At 40.7% G+C, this 6,712-nt stretch overlaps 1 pseudogene; it reads right to left on the bottom strand.

The window, feature by feature from the left end:
• Window positions 1-4,629: 4,629 nt before the first annotated feature.
• On the bottom strand, window positions 4,630-5,028 carry LOC113891877 (annotated as a pseudogene).
• Window positions 5,029-6,712: the final 1,684 nt, after the last annotated feature.

Below are 6,712 nucleotides of genomic sequence, written 5' to 3'. Positions count from 1 at the left end.
ACAGGGAAGCCTGGCATGCTGCAGTCCATGGGTTCACAAAGAGTCGGACACGACTGAGAGACTGAACTGACTGACTGATTATAATTAATAATTAAATTATTAGAGATGAATGATATCACTGTAATTTAACTGCTTAATTCTATTGTAATTTGATTTCCTAAAACTGTATAGCATTTTATCTCAAGATGTGTGTAGATAGAAATTTTTCTTCTAGAATAATGATCTCACTTTCAAGGTGTATATAACTTTTTTTGGGTATATTTGATTTGGCCTTATTATTATTTGTTAACAGCTGTATTGAGATATTATTACATACCATACAATTTACCCATTTAAAATGGTTCAGTGGTTTTGAGTCTAGAAGCCTGTAACTTGATGTAAGAAGTATGAAATGAAATATGCCAGATTCTAAATTTCTCTTTCTTTCATGCTAACTTAGCCCAAGTGTTTTTTAAATTCCTTCTTGAACTTTCCTTAACCCATTTTAAAGTATTCTAAGAGTGAAGCACCCTTGAAGCCATAGAATTTTAAGGTGGCAGATAATTGCAAAGAGATATACAATGCAAAGTAATGATAACATTTGGCACATAGTGCTTTAAGAACATTAACCAATTAATTCGCACAGCACTCCTGTAAAGCAGTAAGTAGCATTATCTCCCGGAGAAGGCAATGGCACCCCACTCCAGTACTCTTGCCTGGAAAATCCCAGGGACGGGGGAGCCTGGTGTGCTGCCGTCTATAGGGTCGCTAGGAGTCAGACACGACTGAGCGACTTAGCAGCAGCAGCAGCATTATCTCCACTTGCACAGCGAGAAAATGTACAGACAGAAGCTGGTTGGCTTTATTGAATCAAAGCTAGTGAGATCTTAATACAAATTAAAACTCTTTAGTATTTAAACTTCTGAAACAGGCTCCATTTGTGATAGAAGTTTATTTGGCGGTCCTATTTTTAGGCTATATGTCTTGTATATGTTTATATTACTTATTTTGTAAAGAATATTATTGAAATTTCTTTGTCTAAAAAATATAAGTCCCTTAATTAGTGAAATGTTTTGAGTTAAATGATTTTTCATAGCAATCATAAGATTATTGTCCTCAGAAATAGAACTGTGTGACAAATTATTTCAGTTATAATGAAATGAGACAGGGGTCAAATATTAGTTTGTATTAATTTAAGGATCAGTTTCAGTTCAGTTCAGTCATTCAATCGTGTCCGACTCTTTGTGACCCCATGGACTGCAGCACGCCAGGCTTCCCTGTCCATCACCAGCTCCCGGAGTTCACTCAAACTCATGTCCATTGAGTCGGTGATGCCATCCAGACATCTCATCCTCTGTTGTCCCCTTCTACTCCTGCCCCCAAACCCTCCCAGCATCAGAGTCTTTTCCAATGAGTCAACTCTTCGCATGAGGTGGCTAAAGTATTGGAGTTTCAGCTTTAGCATCAGTCCTTCCAAAGAACACCCAGGACTGATCTCTTTTAGAATGGACTGGTTGGCTCTCCTTGCAGTCCAAGGGACTCTCAAGAGTCTTCTCCAACACCACAGTTCAAAAGCATCAATTCTTCGGCGCTCAGCCTTCTTCACAGTCCAACTCTCACATCCATACATTACCATTGGAAAAACCATAGCCTTGATTAGACGGACCTTTGTTAGCAAAGTAATGTCTCTGCTTTTCAATATGCTATCTAGGTTGGTCATAACTTTCCTTCCAAGGAGTAAGTGTCTTTTAATTTCATGGCTGCAATCACCATCTGCAGTGATTTTGGAGCCCAGAAAAATAAAGTCTGACACTGTTTCCACTGTTTCCCCATCTATTTGCCATGAAGTGATGGGACCAGATGCCATGATCTTAGTTTTCTGAATGTTGAGCTTTAAGCCAACTTTTTCACTCTCTTCTTTCACTTTCATCAAGAGGCTCTTTAGCTCCTCTTCACTTTCTGCCATAAGGGTGGTGTCATCTGCATATCTGAGGTTATTGATATTTCTCCCGGCAATCTTGATTCCAGCTTGTGCTTCCTCCAGCCCAGCGTTTCTCATGATGTACTCTGCATATAAGTTAAATAAGCAGGATGACGATATATAGCCTTGACGTACTCCTTTTGCTATTTGGAACCAGTCTGTTATTCCATGTCCAGTTCTAACTGTTGCTTCCTGACCAGCATACAGGTTTCTCAAGAGGCAGGTCAGGTGGTCTGGTATTCCCATCTCTTGAAGAATTTTCCACAGTTTATTGTGATCTACACAGTCAAAGGCTTTGGCATAGTCAATAAAGCAGAAATAGGTGTTTTTCTGGAACTCTCTTGCTTTTTTGATGATCCAGCGGATGTTGGCAATTTGATCTGTTCCTCTGCCTTTTCTAAAACCAGCTTGAACATCCAGAAGTTCACGGTTCACATATTGCTGAAGCCTGCCTTGGAGAATTTTGAGCATTACTTTACTAGCGTGTGAGATGAGTGCAATTGTGCGGTAGTTTGAGCATTCTTTGACATTGCCTTTCTTTGGGATTGGAATGAAAACTGAGCTTTTCGAGTCCTGTGGCCACTGCTGAGTTTTCCAAATTTGCTTGCATATTGAATACAGCACTCTCACAGCATCATCTTTAAGGATTTGAAATAGCTCAACTGGAATTCCATCACCTCCACTAGCTTTGTTCGTAGTGATGCTTTCTAAGTCCCACTTAACTTCACATTCCAGGAATTCTGGCTCTAGATGAGTAACCACACCATCATGACTATCTTGGTTGTGAAGATCTTTTTTGTGGCAAGAATACACAGAAGAACTGTACAAGGATCAGTTTAATTTCTAAATAAATACTTCATATAAATTATCTGTTTTATAACAGTGATGAACTGTGTTAAAAACTATTTTTCTCTTTCTCTGCTTGTCGATTCTTCATGCATCGTGAGGGAGATGACTGGTTGTAACAAGATATGAAACTGTGAGTAGAACAAGGCCAAAAGACCTTTTTGGGGACTGAGCCCTTGACCTCAGCTTTGTACATGGAGAGACTGAGCTACTCCGTTCCAGTACTCTTGCCTGGAAAATTCCACTGGCAGAGGAGCCTAGTGGGCCACAGTCCATGGGGCAGCAAATAGTTGGACACGACTAAACGACTGAGCACATGTGCACGTGTGCACACACACACATGCTATTGCAAGATGATACAACTTGGCAGTTGCTCTTCAGTTAAGTTAATTATGTCATTGTGTCACAAGTTTAACAAATATTTATTGAGTACCTACTATATGCAGGCAGTATGCTAGATACTGGATATAAGGAGTAAAAAAGACACACTTAATGTCCTTGAAAGAAATAGATGACTATCTATAGCTAGCATGTAATTTCTAAAGCCCCTAGTTGTGAATCAAAATATACAGTTTCATATATTAACCATGCCTACATGCATGCTAAGTCACTTCAGTCCTGTCTGACTCTCTGACCCTATGGACTATAGCCCGCCAGGCTCCTCTGCCCATGGGATTCTCCAGGCAGGAATACTGGAGTAGGGTTACCATGGCCTTCTCCAGGGGATCTTCCCAATCCAGAGATGAAACCGGAGTCTCTTAGTCTCCTTCCTGCATTGGCAGGCAGATTCTTTACCACTAGCACCACCTGGGAAGCCCACATTAACCATGTTTTTGTTTAAAAAGTTTTCAGTGCATATTCATAGACAAAATAGCCAGACTATTCTCCAGGAATGAGCTAGTTTGTTAACTTTTCGCCATTTCTCCTGTTGGTGAACCATAACTTGTGTATGCCAAAGAAATGGTGCATTTTGACAGAATAGGGGCTGGTCTAGCTTCAGTGCATTCTGTTTCCTCTTAAAATAGCATCACTAGCAGCTCTTATCCTTGACCTGATTTGGGCACTTGATAAGGCATCTGGGTCAGTTAGATGTGAGTGGACAAATTCAATGAAAAAGCAGGTTAATAAAATTAACTTGGGAAGGATCAATGGCATCATCAAATAAAGTAGTTCTCTTATTCAGGTGCTCTAAAAGGAAGATTTAGACTTGGAATAAATTCAAGGCTAAATTTCTTTTTTCTTCAGTGGAAACTATTCTCTAAGTAAATTAAATCAGTTATAGATATTACTTGAAAGAGGATGGTAATTACAACCTTCACTAAGAGATATGCTTTTAAAAGTGCATGAAAAGTACCTGAAAAATGAGAAGTGAATATTTTGAGTTTTTTTTTTTTTCCTGATGAGTTTATCTGGGAGCCCTCTTTTGCTCAGAAACCCACACCACTCACCACCTCCCCTCCTGAGGCAACCTCAGGCTGGCTCTTAGGTGCAGCTAAAAGCCCCTCCCTTCCAGGAAGCCCTCCCAGCCCCTAGGGCCCTCGAGAACTTAGAATTCCTCTCCCAACAGCCTATGTACCCTGTAGGAGTCTCCTCCATCTAGGCTAATTCCTACTCCTACCAGCCCACAGGAAGGTCTTATAATATCTCACCACCCACTAGATAGATATATGTGTAAAGTGAGCAGCCTCAGTGTCCCCTGCCATCAAGGGCACAGTCTTAGAAGCACCTTCTTCCCTTCTATTGTTAAGCACTGGACTGGGTGGGTTGGATTGCCCAGAGAGGGCTCTGCCTTCCCCCAAGGTCACACGACCAGGAATGGTGATGGGTAGAGGAAGGGGACCTAGATAAGCAGGCAGCCCCGCACAGTCTCCTTGGAGTCCTGGGGAGCCCGGGCCTCAGCTGCGTGGGAGAACTGCTCCTCACTGCTGGGCCGGTAGGTGCCCTCCATTTGCCTCTTCTCCCGTAGCTTCCGCACCAGCAGGCCAGGAGCAGGGCAGCCAGGAGAGAGAAAACCACGATGATGGCGGTGGTTGCCTCCTGTGACAGGACTCCATTGAAACCAGGGCTGGAGCCAGAGGGCATAGTGGTGGTGTTCACACTTGTAGAGGTCGTAGAAACTTGTCCCCCAACCCGGCCCCAGTGGGCCAGCAGCAGTGGCAGGCTGAGCGCCAGAAGCGGCTCCAGGCTCGGGCTCGCCATGGGCCGGGTGACAGGCTGGTGGCACAGGGAAGGGCTTGTCGCGGGGGCCGCTCCTACCGCATCTCTGGCCGGGGGTACCTTCCTATTTTGAGTTTTATATTTAGGGTAACATAAAATCATATTCCAAATAATGACTTTATGGAATGAGATTTATGACCAAAGAAACTGGGCATTTTCTTTTCTTCTTCTCCTTTAAAAACTGTTTTCCCCAGTGTGAAAACATTTGGTAGCCTACACTACTTTTGAAAATCTTGTTAACCTTGGCATTTGATGGTAACCCAGAAAAGCCCTTAAATTTGCCAAACAGTGGGCAAAGATGATTCTTTTAAACAGAACAACTTTTTAAAGAAGGATAAGGTTCAGAAGAGAAAGTAAAAGGTAGCTTTGGATTCTAAAATACTCTGAAGATAACATGAACATTTATGAACTAGAAGACAGGTCCTCAAACTGGTTGACAAGATATCTGAGTAACAAAAAGGGATGAATGACCTTTTATATTCACTGGTTAAACTTATCCAGATTATTTTTGAGCACAGGTTGAATCAATCTGATTGAAACTTTTTTCTTGGTTGTTTGCACTAGCCTTGGTGCAGGAGTGCTCAGTCTTGTCCAACTCTTTGCCACGCTGTGAACTGTAGCCCACCAGGCTTCTCTGTCCATGACGTTCTCCAGGCAAGAAAACTGGAGTGGGCATAGCCTAATTTAATTACTTTCATTTTATTTAAGAAAATGACCAATCCCAGAACCTACACATTAATGTAGCAATGAAGTAATGTGATCTAAGGGCACAATATTAATAGCTTGTGTTTATGTAGCTTTCTAATTACTGTTTAAAGTTTATTTTTCTTTTCCAAATGATATGTACTTATTGTATAATGTTTGGAAAATACAAAATAATATAAAGAGGAAAAAAAGTACTCATTATCTTCTTACTCCCAAATAACCATTATTAGTGTTTTGGAGTACTTCCTTCTAATCAATTTTTTTGTGTGTGAGTAGATATTTCTCTTTTACATATTTGTTAAATCAGCTGTACAATTTGGTACTCATTTTTGCTTTTAATAGTACATATTAAACATTTTTCATGTTGTCTGTTATGACATCTTCTGAAATAATTATGATTTAAAATTTGTGTATAATATTTTATTGTCGAATATAATTTACTTACCCATTCTCCTTTGTTGGATGTCTGAACTATTTAGCATTTTGAATTATTATAAATAATATTTGAACAGTGTTTTCAAAATTATTCTATGTAAGGAATCCCCTGACAGTGCAGTGGTTAGGACTCCATGCTTTCACTGCCAAGAGTGGGGATTCAGTCCCTGGTTGGGGCACTAAGATCCCACCACATGGCTAAAAAAAATTATTCCATGTTTACATTCCTTTTAAAAAAAAATTATTCCCGTTTTTTCCTTAGGGTTGATAACTAGATCTAGTGATTAAGAAAAAATTAAAAAATTTAAAGCCCTTGATGAATACTGTCAAATTATTTTCCAAAGAAAGTGTAGTGCTCAGATTTCTTCCAGCCAGGGTGTGGTTATGGGTGGGGAGGTGGGAGAGGAGAGCCTCTGAGTAGGCTGTGCAAGGCTGGAAAGGATTTTTAGAAGGCATAGTGTGGAAACAGAGGCAGGAGAAGAAGGGGTGAGATAGGGTGTTCCAGATAGAGCAAGCACATGGATGTGAGGCTACTGTAAGAGGAGATAT

The sequence above is a fragment of the Bos indicus x Bos taurus genome, chromosome 4, assembly GCF_003369695.1.
Source record: "Bos indicus x Bos taurus breed Angus x Brahman F1 hybrid chromosome 4, Bos_hybrid_MaternalHap_v2.0, whole genome shotgun sequence".
Lineage (NCBI taxonomy): Eukaryota > Metazoa > Chordata > Mammalia > Artiodactyla > Bovidae > Bos > Bos indicus x Bos taurus.
The sequence above is the reverse complement of the archived record's forward strand: the minus strand, read 5'-3'. Positions and strand labels throughout refer to the sequence as shown.